Source organism: Pleurodeles waltl, chromosome 9, assembly GCF_031143425.1.
Source record: "Pleurodeles waltl isolate 20211129_DDA chromosome 9, aPleWal1.hap1.20221129, whole genome shotgun sequence".
NCBI classification, from domain to species: Eukaryota; Metazoa; Chordata; class Amphibia; order Caudata; family Salamandridae; genus Pleurodeles; species Pleurodeles waltl.
This window is the reverse complement of record NC_090448.1, coordinates 1163530632-1163548355: the sequence shown is the minus strand read 5'-3', so window position 1 is coordinate 1163548355 and position 17724 is coordinate 1163530632.

Here is a 17724-nt window from a genome sequence, read left to right as displayed (position 1 = left end):
TGCATATGGCTAGCTCCAAATTGGGGTGAGGTGGCGAGCAAAATAACAATGGATTAAACCCAGATCTGTGACTGGGGGTGAGTGTTTGAAAAGTTTCAACACTCCGTCCATTATTTTATTTTGTTTTCTGATGTTGCTTTATGCGCCCTAAGTGGCAGGGGTATGCCCAGACGTGGGTCCCTTGCTCGCTGCGCCACTGGATTCAAGCTAGCTTGGCTGATGAAGGGTGATACCCTGAAACCGGTCCCAGGATGCTTGTTTCCTGTCCAGGGAGGACCTGGCCTAGCAGTGTGGGCTGGACTGTTCCCATGGAGAACAGGGTCAAGACTGATTAGCAAATGGCTAGGTCCAAACTGGGGTGACATGGCGAGCAAACTAACGATGGATTAAACCCAGATCTGTGACTGGGGGTGAGTGTTTGAAAAGTTTCAACACTACGTCCGTCAATTCATTTTGTTTTGTGATGTTGCTTTGTGCGCCCTAAGTGGCAGGGGTATGCCCAGACGTGAGTCCCTTGCTCGCTGCACTACTGGGTTCAAGCTAGCCTGGCTGATGAAGGGTGATAACTTGAAACTGGTCCCAGGATGCTTGTTTCTTGTCCAGGGAGGACCTGGCCTAGCAGTTTGGGCTGGACTGCTCCCATTGGGAACAGGGTCAAGACTGATTTGCATATGGCTAGGTCCAAACTGGGGTGACGTGGCGAGCAAAATAACGATGGATTAAACCCAGATCTGTGACTGGGGGTGAGTGTTTGAAAAGTTTCAACACTACGTCCATCAATTCATTTTGTTTTGTGATGTTGCTTTGTGCGCCCTAAGTGGCAGGGGTATGCCCAGACGTGAGTCCCTTGCTCGCTGCGCCACTGGATTCAAGCTAGCCTGGCTGATGAAGGGTGATACCCTGAAACCGGTCCCAGGATGCTTGTTTCCTGTCCAGGGAGGACCTGGCCTAGCAGTTTGGGCTGGACTAGTCCCATGGGGAACAAGCTCAAGACTGATTTGGAAATGGCTATGTCCAAACTGGGGTGACGTGGCGAGCAAAATGACGATGGATTAAACCCAGATCTGTGACTGGGGGTGAGTGTTTGAAAAGTTTCAACACTCCATCTATCATTTTATTTTGTTTTGTGATGTTGGCTTTGTGCGCCCTAAGTGGCAGGGGTATGCCCAGAAGTGAGTGCCTTGCTCGCTGCCCCACTGGATTCAAGCTAGCCTGGCTGATGAAGGGTGATACCCTGAAACCGGTCCCAGGATGCTTGTTTCCTGTCCAGGGAGGACCTGGCCTAGCAGTTTGTGCTGGACTGTTCCTCAGAGGAACATGGTCAAGACTGATTTGCATATGGCTTGGTCCAAACTGGGGTGACGTGGCGAGCAAAATAACAATGGATTATTCTCAGATCTGTGACTGGGGGTGAGTGTTTGAAAAGTTTCAACACTCCGTCCATCATTTTATTTTGTTTTGTGATGTTGCCTTGTGCGCCCTATGTGGCAGAGGTATGCCCAGATGTGGGTCCCTTGATCACTGCACCACTGGGTTCAAGCTAGCCTGACTGATGAAGGGTGATACCCTGAATCCGGTCCCAGGATGCTTGTTCCCTGTCCAGGGAGGGCCTAGCCTAGCAGTTTGGGTTGGACTGTTCCCATGGGGAACAGGGTCAAGACTGATTTGGCTAGGTCCAAATTGGGGTGAGGTGGCGAGCAAAATAACAATGGATTAAACCCAGATCTGTGACTGGGGGTGAGTGTTTGAAAAGTTTCAACACTCCGTCCATCATTTTATTTTGTTTTCTGATGTTGCTTTATGCGCCCTAAGTGGCAGGGGTATGCCCAGACGTGGGTCCCTTGCTCGCTGCACCACTGGATTCAATCTAGCCTGGCTGATGAAGGGTGATACCCTGAAACCGGTCCCAGGATGCTTGTTTCCTGTCCAGGGAGGACCTGGCCTAGCAGTTTGGGCTGGACTGTTCCCATGGAGAACAGGGTCAAGACTGATTAGCAAATGGCTAGGTCCAAACTGATTTGACGTGGCGAGCAAAATAACGATGGATTAAACCCAGATCTGTGACTGGGTGTGAGCGTTTGAAAAGTTTCAACACTACGTCCATCAAATCATTTTGTTTTGTGATGTTGCTTTGTGCGCCCTATGTGGCAAGGGTATGCGCAGATGTGGGTCCCTTGATCACTGCACCACTGGGTTCAAGCTAGCCTGACTGATGAAGGGTGATACCCTGAAACCGGTCCCAGGATGCTTGTTCCCTGTCCATGGAGGACCTGGCCTAGCAGTTTGGGCTGGACTGTTCCCATGGGGAACAGGGTCAAGACTGATTTGCATATGGCTAGCTCCAAATTGGGGTGAGGTGGCGAGCAAAATAACAATGGATTAAACCCAGATCTGTGACTGGGGGTGAGTGTTTGAAAAGTTTCAACACTCCGTCCATTATTTTATTTTGTTTTCTGATGTTGCTTTATGCGCCCTAAGTGGCAGGGGTATGCCCAGACGTGGGTCCCTTGCTCGCTGCGCCACTGGATTCAAGCTAGCTTGGCTGATGAAGGGTGATACCCTGAAACCGGTCCCAGGATGCTTGTTTCCTGTCCAGGGAGGACCTGGCCTAGCAGTGTGGGCTGGACTGTTCCCATGGAGAACAGGGTCAAGACTGATTAGCAAATGGCTAGGTCCACACTGGGGTGACATGGCGAGCAAACTAACGATGGATTAAACCCAGATCTGTGACTGGGGGTGAGTGTTTGAAAAGTTTCAACACTACGTCCGTCAATTCATTTTGTTTTGTGATGTTGCTTTGTGCGCCCTAAGTGGCAGGGGTATGCCCAGACGTGAGTCCCTTGCTCACTGCACTACTGGGTTCAAGCTAGCCTGGCTGATGAAGGGTGATAACTTGAAACTGGTCCCAGGATGCTTGTTTCTTGTCCAGGGAGGACCTGGCCTAGCAGTTTGGGCTGGACTGCTCCCATTGGGAACAGGGTCAAGACTGATTTGCATATGGCTAGGTCCAAACTGGGGTGACGTGGCGAGCAAAATAACGATGGATTAAACCCAGATCTGTGACTGGGGGTGAGTGTTTGAAAAGTTTCAACACTACGTCCATCAATTCATTTTGTTTTGTGATGTTGCTTTGTGCGCCCTAAGTGGCAGGGGTATGCCCAGACGTGAGTCCCTTGCTCGCTGCGCCACTGGATTCAAGCTAGCCTGGCTGATGAAGGGTGATACCCTGAAACCGGTCCCAGGATGCTTGTTTCATGTCCAGGGAGGACCTGGCCTAGCAGTTTGGGCTGGACTAGTCCCATGGGGAACAGGCTCAAGACTGATTTGCAAACAGCTATGTCCAAACTGGGGTGACGTGGCGAGCAAAATAACGATGGATTAAACCCAGATCTGTGACTGGGGGTGAGTGTTTGAAAAGTTTCAACACTCCGTCTATCATTTTATTTTGTTTTGTGATGTTGCTTTATGCGCCCTAAGTGGCAGGGGTATACCCAGACGTGGGTCCCTTGCTCGTTGCACCACTGGATTCAAGCTAGCCTGGCTGATGAAGGGTGATACCCTGAAACCGGTCCCAGGATGCTTGTTTCCTGTCCAGGGAGGACCTGGCCTAGCAGTTTGGGCTGGACTGTTCCCATGGAGAACAGGGTCAAGACTGATTAGCAAATGGCTAGGTCCAAACTGGGGTGACGTGGCGAGCAAAATAACGATGGATTACACCCAGATCTGTGACTGGGGGTGAGTGTTTGAAAAGTTTCAACACTATGTCCATCAAATCATTTTGTTTTGTGATGTTGCTTTGTGTGCCCTATGTGGCAAGGGTATGCCCAGATGTGGGTCCCTTGATCACTGCACCACTGGGTTCAGGCTAGCCTGACTGATGAAGGGTGATACCCTGAAACCAGTCCCAGGATGCTTGTTCCCTGTCCAGGGAGGACCTGTCCTAGCAGTTTGGGCTGGACTGTTCCCTTGGGGAACAGGGTCAAGACTGATTTGCATATGGCTAGGTCCAAATTGGGGTGAGGTGGCAAGCAAAATAACAATGGATTAAACCCAGATCTGTGACTGGGGGTGAGTGTTTGAAAGGTTTCAACACTCCGTCCATTATTTTATTTTGTTTTCTGATGTTGCTTTATGCGCCCTAAGTGGCAGGGGTATGCCCAGACGTGGGTCCCTTGCTCGCTGCGCCACTGGATTCAAGCTAGCTTGGCTGATGAAGGGTGATACCCTGAAACCAGTCCCAGGATGCTTGTTTCCTGTCCAGGGAGGACCTGGCCTAGCAGTTTGGGCTGGACTGTTCCCATGGAGAACAGGGTCAAGACTGATTAGCAAAAGGCTAGGTCCAAACTGGGGTGACGTGGCAAGCAAAATAACAATGGATTAAACCCAGATCTGTGACTGGGGGTGAGTGTTTGAAAAGTTTCAACACTACGTCCATCAATTCATTTTGTTTTGTGATATTGCTTTGTGCGCCCTAAGTGGCAGGGGTATGCCCAGATGCGGGTCCCTTGCTCGCTGCGCCACTGGATTCAAGCTATCCTGGCTGATGAAGGGTGATACCCTGAAACCGGTCCCAGGATGCCTGTTTCCTGTCCAGGGAGGACCTGGCCTAGCAGTTTGGGCTGGACTGTTCCCATGGGGAACATGGTCAAGACTGATTTGCATATGGCTAAGTCCAAACTGGGGTGACGTGGTGAGAAAAATAACGATGGATTAAACCCAGATCTGTGACTGGGGGTGAGTGTTTGAAAAGTTTCAACACTATGTCCATCAATTAATTTTGTTTTGTGATGTTGCTTTGTGCGCCCTAAGTGGCAGGGGTATGCCCAGACATGCGTTCCTTGCTCGCTGCGCTACTGGGTTCAAGCTAGCCTGGCTGATGAAGGGTGATACCCTGAAACCGGTCCCAGGATGCTTGTTTCCTGTCCAGAGAGGACCTGGCCGAGCAGTTTGGGCTGGACTGTTCCCATTGGGAACAGGGTCAAGACTGATTTGCATATGGTTAGGTCCAAACTGGGGTGACGTGGCGAGCAAAATAACGATGGATTAAACCCAGATCTGTGACTGGGGGTGAGTGTTTGAAAAGTTTCAACACTCCGTCCATCATTTTATATTTGTTTTGTGATGTTGCTTTGTGCGCCCTAATTGGCAGGGGTATGCCCAGATGTGGGTCCCTTGCTCGCTGTGCCACTGGATTCAAGCTATCCTGGCTGATGAAGGGTGATACCCTGAAACTGGTCCCAGGATTCCTGTTTCCTGTCCAGGGAGGACCTGGCATAGCAGTTTGGGCTGGACTGTTCCCATGGGGAACATGGTCAAGACTGATTTGCATAAGGCTAAGTCCAAACTGGGGTGACGTGGCGAGAAAAATAACGATGGATTAAAGCCAGATCTGTGACTGAGGGTGAGTGTTTGAAAAGTTTCAACACTCCGTCCATCATTTTATTTTGTTTTGTGATGTTGCTTTGTGTGCCCTAAGTGGCAGGGGTATGCCCAGATGTGGGTCCCTTGATCACTGCACCACTGGGTTCAAGCTAGCCTGACTGATGAAGGGTGATACCCTGAAACCGGTCCCAGGATGCTTGTTCCCTGTCCAGGGAGGACCTGGCCTAGCAGTTTGGGCTGGACTTTTCCCATGGGGAACAGGGTCAAGACTGATTTGCATATGGCTAAGTCCAAACTGGGGTGACGTGGTGAGAAAAATAACGATGGATTAAACCCAGATCTGTGACTGGGGGTGAGTGTTTGAAAAGTTTCAACACTATGTCCATCAATTAATTTTGTTTTGTGATGTTGCTTTGTGCGCCCTAAGTGGCAGGGGTATGCAAAGACATGCGTTCCTTGCTCGCTGCGCTACTGGGTTCAAGCTAGCCTGGCTGATGAAGGGTGATACCCTGAAACCGGTCCCAGGATGCTTGTTTCCTGTCCAGAGAGGACCTGGCCGAGCAGTTTGGGCTGGACTGTTCCCATTGGGAACAGGGTCAAGACTGATTTGCATATGGTTAGGTCCAAACTGGGGTGACGTGGCGAGCAAAATAACGATGGATTAAACCCAGATCTGTGACTGGGGGTGAGTGTTTGAAAAGTTTCAACACTCCGTCCATCATTTTATATTTGTTTTGTGATGTTGCTTTGTGTGCCCTAAGTGGCAGGGGTATGCCCAGATGTGGGTCCCTTGCTCGCTGTGCCACTGGATTCAAGCTATCCTGGCTGATGTAGGGTGATACCCTGAAACCGGTCCCAGGATTCCTGTTTCCTGTCCAGGGAGGACCTGGCATAGCAGTTTGGGCTGGACTGTTCCCATGGGGAACATGGTCAAGACTGATTTGCATAAGGCTAAGTCCAAACTGGGGTGACGTGGCGAGAAAAAGTAACGATGGATTAAAGCCAGATCTGTGACTGGGGGTGAGTGTTTGAAAAGTTTCAACACTCCGTCCATCATTTTATTTTGTTTTGTGATGTTGCTTTGTGTGCCCTAAGTGGCAGGGGTATGCCCAGACGTGGGTCCCTTGCTTGCTGCTCCACAGGATTCAAGCTAGCCTGGCTGATGAAGGGTGATACCCTGAAACCGGTCCCAGGATGCTTGTTTCCTGTCCAGGGAGGACCTGGCCTAGCAGTTTGGGCTGGACTGTTCCCATGGGGAACAGGGTCAAGACTGATTAGCATATGGCTAGGTCCAAACTGTGGTGACGTGGCGAGCAAAATAACAATGGATTAAACCCAGATCTGTGACTGGGGGTGAGTGTTTGAAAAGTTTCAACACTCTGTCCATCATTTTATTTTGTTTTGTGATGTTGTTTTGTGTGCCCTAAGTGGTAGGGGTATGCAAAGACGTGGGTCCCTTGCTCGCTGCTCCACTGGATTCAAGCTAGCCTGGGTGATGAAGGGTGATACCCTGAAGCCGGTCCCAGGATGCTTGTTTCCTGTCCAGGGAGGACCTGGCCTAGCAGTTTGGGCTGGACTGTGCTCATGGGGAACAGGGTCAGGACTGATTTGCATATGGCTAGGTCCAAACTGGGGTGACGTGGCGAGCAAAATAACGATGGATTAAACCCAGATCTATGACTGGGGGTGAGTGTTTGAAAGGTTTCAACACTCCGTCCATCATTTTATTTTGTTTTGTGATGTTGCTTAGCGCGCCCTAAGTGGCAGGGGTATGCCCAGACGTGGGTCCCTTGCTCTCTGTGCCACTGGATTCAAGCTAGCATGGCTGATGAAGGGTAATACCCTGAAACCGGTCCCAGGATGCTTGTTTCCTGTCCAGGGAGGACCTGGCCTAGCAGTTTGGGCTGGACTGTTCCCATGGGGAACAGGGTCAAGACTGATTTGCATATGGCTAGGTCCAAACTGGGGTGACATGTACAAGGAAAATAACAATGGATTAATCCCAGATCTGTGATTGGGGGTGAGTGATTGAAAAGTTTCAACACTCTGTCCATCATTTTACTTTGTTTTGTGATGTTGCTTTGTGTGCCCTAAGAGGCAGGGGTATCCCCAGACGTGGGTCTGTTGCTCGCTGCACCACTGCATTCAAGCTAGTCTGGCTGATGAAGGGTGATACCCTGAAACCGGTCACAGGATGCTTGTTTCCTGTCCAGGGAGGACCTGGCCTAGCAGTTTGGGCTGGACTGTTCCCATGGAGAACAGGGTCAAGACTGATTAGCAAATGGCTAGGTCCAAACTGGGGTGACGTGGCGAGCAAAACAATGATGGATTAAACCCAGATCTGTGACTGGGGGTGAGTGTTTGAAAAGTTTCAACACTCTGTCCATCATTTTATTTTGTTTTGTGATGTTGTTTTGTGTGCCCTAAGTGGTAGGGGTATGCCCAGACGTGGGTCCCTTGCTCGCTGCTCCACTTGATTCAAGCTAGCCTGGGTGATGAAGGGTGATACCCTGAAACCGGTCCCAGGATGCTTTTTTCCTGTCCAGGGAGGACCTGGCCTAGCAGTTTGGGCTGGACTGTGCTCATGGGGGACAGGGTCAGGACTGATTTGCATATGGCTAGGTCCAAACTGGGGTGACGTGGCGAGCAAAATAACGATGGATTAAACCCAGATCTATGACTGGGGGTGAGTGTTTGAAAGGTTTCAACACTCCGTCCATCATTTTATTTTGTTTTGTGATGTTGCTTAGCGCGCCCTAAGTGGCAGGGGTATGCCCAGACGTGGGTCCCTTGCTCTCTGTGCCACTGGATTCAAGCTAGCATGGCTGATGAAGGGTGATACCCTGAAACCGGTCCCAGGATGCTTGTTTCCTGTCCAGGGAGGACCTGGCCTAGCAGTTTGGGCTGGACTGTTCCCATGGGGAACAGGGTCAAGACTGATTTGCATATGGCTAGGTCCAAACTGGGGTGACATGTACAAGGAAAATAACAATGGATTAAACCCAGATCTGTGATTGGGGGTGAGTGATTGAAAAGTTTCAACACTCTGTCCATCATTTTACTTTGTTTTGTGATGTTGCTTTGTGTGCCCTAAGAGGCAGGGGTATCCCCAGACGTGGGTCCCTTGCTCGCTGCGCCACTGGATTCAAGCTATCCTGGCTGATGAAGGGTGATACCCTGAAACCGGTCCCAGGATGCCTTGTTCCTGTCCAGGGAGGACCTGGCCTAGCAGTTTGGGCTGGACTGTTCCCCTGGGGAACATGGTCAAGACTGATATGCATATGGCTAAGTCCAAACTGGGGTGACGTGGTGAGAAAAATAACGATGGATTAAACCCAGATCTGTGACTGGGGGTGAGTGTTTGAAAAGTTTCAACACTACGTCCATCAATTCATTTTGTTTTGTGATGTTGCTTTGTGAGCCCTAAGTGGCAGGGGTATGCCCAGACGTGCGTCCCTTGCTCGCTGCGCTACTGGGTTCAAGCTAGCCTGGCTGATGAAGGGTGATACCCTGAAACCAGTCCCAGGATGCTTGTTTCCTGTCCAGGGAGGACCTGGCCTAGCAGTTTGGGCTGGACTCTTCCCATTGGGAACAGGGTCAAGACTGATTTGCATATGGCTAGGTCCAAACTGGGGTGACGTGGTGAGCAAAATAACGATGGATTAAACCCAGATCTGTGACTAGGGGTGAGTGTTTGAAAAGTTTCAATACTCCGTCCATCATTTTATATTTGTTTTGTGATGTTGCTTTGTGCGCCCTAAGTGGCAGGGGTATGCCCAGACGTGGGTCCCTTGCTCGCTGGCCACTGGATTCAAGCTATCCTGGCTGATGAAGGGTGATACACTGAAACCGGTCCCAGGATGCCTGTTTCCTGTTCAGGGAGGACCTGGCCTAGCAGTTTGGGCTGGACTGTTGCCATGGGGAACATGGTCAAGACTGATTTGCATATGGCTAAGTCCAAACTGGGGTGACGTGGTGAGAAAAATAACGATGGATTAAAGCCAGATCTGTGACTGTGGGTGAGTGTTTGAAAAGTTTCAACACTCCGTCCATCATTTTATTTTGTTTTGTGATGTTGCTTTGTGTGCCCTAAGTGGCAGGGGTATGCCCAGACATGGGTCCCTTGCTCGCTGCGCCACTGGATTCAAGCTAGCCTGGCTGATGAAGGGTGTTAACATGAAACCGGTCCCAGGATGCTTGTTTCCTGTCCAGGGAGGACCTGGCCTAGCAGTTTGGGCTGGACTGTTCCCATGGGGAACAGGGTCAAGACTGACTTGCATATGGCTAGGTCCAAACTGGGGTGACGTGGCGAGCAAAGTAACGATGGATTAAACCCAGATCTGTGACTGGGGGTGAGTGTTTGAAAAGTTTCAACACTTCGTCCATCATTTTATATTTGTTTTGTGATGTTGCTTTGTGCGCCCTAAGTGGCGGATGTATGCCCAGACGTGGGTCCCTTTCTCGCTGCGCAACTGGATTCAAGCTATCCTGGCTGATGAAGGGTGATACCCTGAAACCGGTCCCAGGATGCCTGTTTCCTGTCCAGGGAGGACCTGGCCTAGCAGTTTGGTCTGAACTGTTCCCATGGGGAACATGGTCAAGACTGATTTGCATATGGCTAAGTCCAAACTGGGGTGACGTGGCGAGAAAAATAACGATGGATTAAAGCCAGATCTGTGACTGGGGGTGAGTGTTTGAAAAGTTTCAACACTCCGTCCATCATTTTATTTTGTTTTGTGATGTTGCTTTGTGTGCCCTAAGTGGCAGGGGTATGCCCAGACGTGGGTCCCTTGCTTGCTGCGCCACAGGATTCAAGCTAGCCTGGCTGATGAAGGGTGATACCCTGAAACCGGTCCCAGGATGCTTGTTTCCTGTCCAGGGAGGACCTGGCCTAGCAGTTTGGGCTGGACTGTTCCCATGGGGAACAGGGTAAAGACTGATTAGCATATGGCTAGGTCCAAACTGTGGTGACGTGGCGAGCAAAATAACGATGGATTAAACCCAGATCTGTGACTGGGGGTGAGTGTTTGAAAAGTTTCAACACTCTGTCCATCATTTTATTTTGTTTTGTGATGTTGCTTTGTGTGCCCTAAGTGGTAGGGGTATGCCCAGACGTGGGTCCCTTGCTCATTGCTCCACTGGATTCAAGCTAGCCTGGCTGATGAAGGGTGATACCCTGAAACCGGTCCCAGGATGCTTGTTTCCTGTCCAGGGAGGACCTGGCCTAGCAGTTTGGGCTGGACTGTGCTCATGGGGAACAGGGTCAGGACTGATTTGCATATGGCTAGGTCCAAACTGGGGTGACGTGGCGAGCAAAATAACAATGGATTAAACCCAGATCTTTGACTGGGGGTGAGTGTTTGAAAGGTTTCAACACTCTGTCCATCATTTTATTTTGTTTTGTGATGTTGCTTAGCGCGCCCTAAGTGGCAGGGGTATGCCCAGACGTGGGTCCCTTGCTCTCTGCACCACTGGATTCAAGCTAGCATGGCTGATGAAGGGTGATACCCTGAAACCGGTCCCAGGATGCTTGTTTCCTGTCCAGGTAGGACCTGGCCTAGCAGTTTGGGCTGGACTGTTCCCATGGGGAACAGGGTCAAGACTGATTTGCATATGGCTAGGTCCAAACTGGGGTGACGTGTACAAGGAAAATAACGATGGATTAAACCCAGATCTGTGACTGGGGGTGAGTGATTGAAAAGTTTCAACACTCTGTCCATCATTTTATTTTGTTTTGTGATGTTGCTTTGTGCGCCCTAAGAGGAAGGGGTATCCCCAGACGTGGGTCCGTTGCTCGCTGCGCCACTGGATTCAAGCTAGCCTGGCTGATGAAGGGTGATACCCTGAAACCGGTCACAGGATGCTTGTTTCCTGTCCAGGGAGGACCTGGCCTAGCAGTTTGGGCTGGAATGTTCCCATGGGGAACAGGGTCAAGACTGATTGCATGTGGCTAGGTCCAAACTGGGATGACGTGGCGAGCAAAATAAAGATGGATTAAACCCAGATCTGTGACTGAGGGTGAGTGTTTGAAAAGTTTCAACACTCCGTCCATCATTTTGTTTTGTTTTGTGATGTTGCTGTGTTCCTGTGGTTGACATCTGCAAAGCGGCAACTTGGGCATCCCTCCATACTTTTGTCAAACGTTATTGTTTGGACTCTGAGTTCAGGAGGGATGGCCATTTTTCCCGCTCAGTGCTGCAGGATTTCTTGGTTTGACCATTCAGGCACCCACCTACTGAGGTGGTACTGCTTTGGGACTCTATTCTTTAGGTGAGGAATCCACAGGTAGTTGAATCCATCAGAAGAACAAGTTACTTACCTTCGGTAACGCCTTTTCTGGTGGATACACTAGCTACCTTGGATTCCTCACGGTCCCACCCGCCTCCCCGTTGCCTGACTGGTCTTACCACGAATTCCTTGGGTGAGCACCTGTATATTGTATATATGTATATGATAATGCGATGTATATATATTTCTTTATATATGTTTATATTTAAAAGGAAACGTGTGGATATGTATATATATTTATATGCATAATAATTCGTGTTGTTGTTTCCATTAGTTTCGTTTCATATTATTGGAATAAAAGTTGGTATATAAGTTTAATTGATGTACTTATATCACTTCTGTGATGTCAATGTTCACCTGTTCGCCTCAAAGGCACGTAAAACATGGTTATAACTGACGTCTGCATGTCGACGAGGGCTTCTTATTGCCTGGATGACGTCATACGGCGTCGCGTGGAGTCGGGCAATTGTGATGTCATCGTCGACGTGCAGAGCTAGAAGAAAATTTCTGTCGAGGGCTGGTGCGTGGGAAAATTCTTTAGTTGAGGAATCCACAGGTAGCTAGTGTATCCACCAGAAAAGGCGTTACCGAAGGTAAGTAACTTGTTTGTTTAGAGGAGAGAGCGTATACACTTTAGCACTGGACAGCAGTGGTAAAGTGCGCAGAGTCCTAAAACCAGCACAAACAGTGTCAGAAAAGTGGAGGGAAGCAGGCAAAACATTGGGGGGTGACCACCCTAAGGCAGTCAGGTCTAACATGTGTCCCATCCAGCTGAAAGTGGGGAGAGCTACCCAACCCCTTGGTAGCTCTCATCACTAAGGCAGAAGAATCTGGAGAGACCATCATCATTCGCATGGTCAGTCCCCAGGCGATGCTCCACCTTAAAGTCCATTCCCTGTAGGGAGATGGACCACCTCAAGAGTGTTGGATTTTCACCCCTCATCTGCATGGGCCATTTGATGGGCCTGTGGTCCGTACAAACCCGGAAGTGAGTCCCAAACAGGTCTAAGCTTCTTCAGTGCCCAGACCACAGCAAATGCTTCTCTCTCAGTGGTGCTCCACCACTGTTTCCATGGACGTAACCTCCTACTAATGAAGGCTCCTGGTTGTTCTAGACCCTCCTGATTCTGCTGTGCTAAGACTGCCCCTATTCCATGCTCTGAAACATCCGTCTGCACTATGAATTATTTGATGTAATCAGGGACCCTGAGCACAGGTGCTTTGCACATGGCTTCCTTGACAGAATCAAAGGCTTTCTAACAAGCCTCTGACCAGATCACCAACCTGGGCTGCTTTTTAGAAGCAAGCTGGTTAAGATGGCCACCATGGTGCAATATCGCTTAACAAATCTGCGGTAGTAAACAGTGAGGCCTAGAAAGGTCCTCACTTCAGTTTGAGTTCTAAGTGGTTGGCAGTGCATGATTGTTTCAATCTTGGCCTGAAGGGGCCGCACATTGCTACCACCCACAAGGTTTCCCAAGTACACCACGGAACCCTGCCCAGTCTGGCACCTACTGGCCCTGAATGTCAGTCCTGCCTGTTGCAGGGCCTGGAACACATCTTGGAGGTGAAGCAGGTGTTCCTCCTAGCTGGCGCTGTAGAAGGCAATGTTGTCTAGGTAAGCAGCATAGAATGCCTCCTTACTAGCCATGACCCCTTTAACCAACCTTTGGAAGGTGGCATGGGCATTCTTCAAGCCAAAGGGCATTACCCGGAACTGGTAATGTCCCTCAGGGGTTGAGAATGCGGACCTCTCTTTTGCCCCCTCAGTCAAGGCAATCTGCCAGTACCCTGATGTTAAATCAGAGGTACTGAGGAATTTGGCAGCACCTAGTCTGTCAATAATCTCATCAGCTCAGGGGATGGGGTGTGTGTAGGAAACTGGTCGTTGTTGCAGTTACCCACCCCCACACACTTTTTGCTTCATATTGATGCTGATTTGACTGGAAGTGTCCTGGGATCTTGCTAACCAGCCCCCAGCACCAGTGTTCTTTCCCTAGGACTGTACCATTGTTTCCACAGTAGGCACACCTCTGGCACACAGATAAGTCCCTTGTAAAAGGTAACGGTGGTACCAAGGGCCCTGTGGCTAGGGAGAGTCTCTAAGGACTGCAGCAGGCGTTGTGCCACCCTAAGGGACCCCTCACCAAACACATGCGCGCTGCCATTGCAGATTGTATGTGTTGATGGGGAGGAAAAGGCAAGGTCGACATGGCATCCCTCTCAGGGTGCCATGCCCACTAAACACTCCCCGTGGCATAGGTAAGTCACCCCTCTAGCAGGCGTTACAGCCCTAAGGCAGGGTGCACTGTACCACAGGTGAGGTTATAGCTGCATGAGCAATGTGCCCCTACAGTGTCTTAGTCCATTCTTAGACATTGTAAGTGTAGTGTGGCCATATTACGTATATGGTCTGGAAGTTTGTCATTACTAACTCCACAGCTCCATAATGGCTTTACTGAATACTGGAACGTTTAGTATCAAACTTCTCAGAACAATAAACCCACACTGATGTCAGAGTTGAATTAATTCTAAAAAGCACACAGAGGACATCTTAGAGATGCCGCTTGGATTTTACCCAATCCTTTAGTGTAGGGCTGACTGGTCAGTGCAAGCCTGCCACTAGCAGACAAGTTTCTGACCCCATGGGGTGAGGGCCTGTGTGCTGTCTGAGGCCAGAAACAAGGCCTTCACACCTCCTCCCCTGCAGGAACTGTATGTAGGAAAGTACCATCTTGCCTGGCATGTTACCCCCATATTTCACTGTATATATGTTGTGTTAGTGTATGTGCCACTGGGACCCTGCCAGCCAGGGCCCCAGTGCTCATAAGTGTGCCCTGTATGTGTTCCCTGTGTGATGACTAACTGTCTCACTGAGGCTCTGCTAATCAGAACCTCAGTGGTTATGCTCCCTCTGCTTTCTAAATTGTCACTAACAAGCTAGTGACCAATTGCACCAATTCTAATTGGCATACTGGAACACACTTATAATTCCCTACTATATGGTACTGAGGTACCCAGGGTATTGGGGTTCCAGGAGATCCCTATGGGCTGCAGCATTTCTTTTGCCACCCATAGGGAGATCTGACAATTCTTACATAGGCCTGCCAGTGCAGCCTGAATGAAATAACGTCCACGTTATTTCACAGCCATTTACCACTGCACTTAAGTAACTTATAAGTCACCTATATGTCTAACCTTCACCTGGTGAAGGCTGGGTGCAAAGTTACTTAGTGTGTGGGCACCCTGGCACTAGCCAAGGTGCCCCCACATCGTTCAGGGCAAGTTCCCCGGACTTTGTGAGTGCGGGGACACCATTTCACGTGTGCACTATACATAGGTCACTACCTATGTATAGCGTCACAATGGTAACTCCGAACATGGCCATGTAACATGTCTAAGATCATGGAATTGTCATACCAATGCCATTCTGGCATTGGGGGGACAATTCCATGATCCCCCGGGTCTCTAGCACAGAACCCGGGTACTGCCAAACTGCCTTTCGCGGGGTTTCACTGCAGCTGCTGCCAACCCCTCAGACAGGTTTCTGCCCTCCTGGGGTCCAGCCAGGCCTGGCCCAGGAAGGCAGAACAAAGGACTTCCTCAGAGAGAGGGTGTTACACCCTCTCCCTTTGGAAAAAGGTGTCAGGGCTGGGGAGGAGTAGCCTCTCCCAGCCTCTGGAAATGCTTTGATGGGCATAGATGGTGCCCATCTCTGCATAAGCCAGTCTTCACCGGTTCAGGGATCCCCCAGTCCTGCTCTGGCACTAAACTGGACAAAGGAAAGGGGAGTGACCACTCCCCTGACCTGCACCTCCCAGGGGAGGTGCCCAGAGCTCCTCCAGTGTGCTCCAGACCTCTGCCATCTTGGATACAGAGGTGTTGCTGGCACACTGGACTGCTCTGAGTGGCCAGTGCCATCAGGTGACGTCAGAGACTCCTTCTGATAGGCTCTTACCTTTCTTACTAGCCTATCCTCCTTCCTAGGTAGCCAAACCTCCTTTTCTGGCTATTTAGGGTCTCTGCTTTGGGGAATTCTTCAGATACCGAATGCAAGAGCTCATCAGAGTTCCTCTGCATCTCCCTCTTCACCTTCTGCCAAAGGATCGACCGCTGACTGCTCAGGACGCCTGCAAAACCGCAACAAAGTAGCAAAGACGACTACTGCAACCTTGTATCGCTTCATCCTGCTGGCTTTCTCGCCTGTTTCCTGGTGGTGCATGCTCTGGGGGTAGCCTGCCTACTTTCTGCACCAGGAGCTCTAAAGAAATCTCCAGTGGGTCGACAAAATCTTCCCCCTGCAACCGCAGGCAACAAAAGACTGCATCACCGGTCCTCTGGGTCCCCTCTCAGCACGACGAGCGTGGTCCCTGGAACTCAGCAACACTGTCCAAGTGACTCCCACAGTCCAGTGACTCTTCAGTCCAAGTTTGGTGGAGGTAAGTCCTTGCCTCCCCACGCTAGACTGCATTGCTGGGTACCGTGTGATTTGTAGCTGCTCCGGCTCCTGTGCATTCTTCCAGGATTTCCTTCGTGCACAACCAAGCCTGGATCCCCGACACTCTAACCTGCAGTGCACAACCCTCTGAGTTGTCCTCTGGCGTCGTGGGACTCCCTTCTGTGACTTCCGGTGGACTCCGGTTCACTCCTCTTCCAAGTGCCTGTTTCGGTACTTCTGCGGGTGCTGCCTGCTTCTATGAGTGCTCCCTGACTTGCTGGGTACCCCTCTGTCTCCTCATCCAAGTGACGACATCCTGGTCCCTCCTGGGCCACAGCAGCATCCAAAAACCCTAACCGCGACCCTTGCAGCTAGCAAGGCATGTTTGCGGTCTTTCTGCGAGTGAACACCTCTGCAAGCTTCTTTACGACGTGGGACATCCATCCTCCAAAGGGGAAGTTCCTAGTCCTCTTTGTTCTTGCAAAACACCAAGCTTCTTCCATCCGGTGGTAGCTCCTTTGCACCCTCAGCTGGCATTTCCTGGGCATCTGCCCACTCTCGACACTGTCGCTACTCTTGGACTTAGTCCCCTTCTCTTACAGGTACTCGGGTCCGGAAATCCACTGTTGTTGCATTGCTGGTGTTGGTTTTCCTTGCCGAATCCCGCATCACGACTTCTGTGCTCTCTGGGGGTTGTAGGTGCACTTTACACCTACCTTACAGGGTTTTGGGGTGGTCTATTTTTCTAACCCTCACTGTTTTCTTACAGTCTCAGTGACCCTCTACAAGCTCACATAGGTTTGGGGTCCATTCGTGGTTCGCATTCCATTTTTGGAGTATATGGTTTGTGTTGCCCCTATACCTATGTGCTCCTATTGCAATCTACTGTAACTTTACACTGCTTGCATTACTTCCTTTTGCTATTACTGCATATTTTTGGTATTGTGTACATATATCTTGTGTATATTTGGCATCCTCATACTGAGGGTACTCACTGAGATACTTTTGGCATATTGTCATAAAAGTAAAGTACCTTTATTTTTAGTATATCTGTGTATTGTGTTTTCTTATGATATTGTGCATATGACACCAGTGGTATAGTAGGAGCTTTACATGTCTCCTAGTTCAGCCTAAGCTGCTCTGCTATAGCTACCTTCTATCAGCCTAAGCTGCTAGAGACACCTCTTCTACACTAATAAGGGATAACTGGACCTGGTACAGAGTGCAGGTACCCCTTGGTACCCACTACAAGCCAGGCCAGCCTCCTACACTGTAACACCTGGTGGTGAGCCTCAAAGGCTCTTGCCTCCTGTTTCAATGCCTCAGGGCACTCCAGCTAGTGGAGAAGCCTGCTCCCCAGACAAAGCCCCACTTTTGGAGGCACGTTCAGCAGGAAACTTAGGAAAAACAAGCAGAAGTGACCTCTTTACCTGGGACCAGCCTAAGGTGTCCAGAGCTGAAGTGACCCCCTCCTGGCAAAATCCTCCGTCTTAGTTTTATCAGACAGGGACCAATAGGGTTAGGTTTGTGCTTCCCTCCCCAAAGGGCCTGAACACAAAAAGGGTGTGTCTAGCATCAAGGTCAGTAGCCATTAGCTACTGCCCTCTGACCCCTAT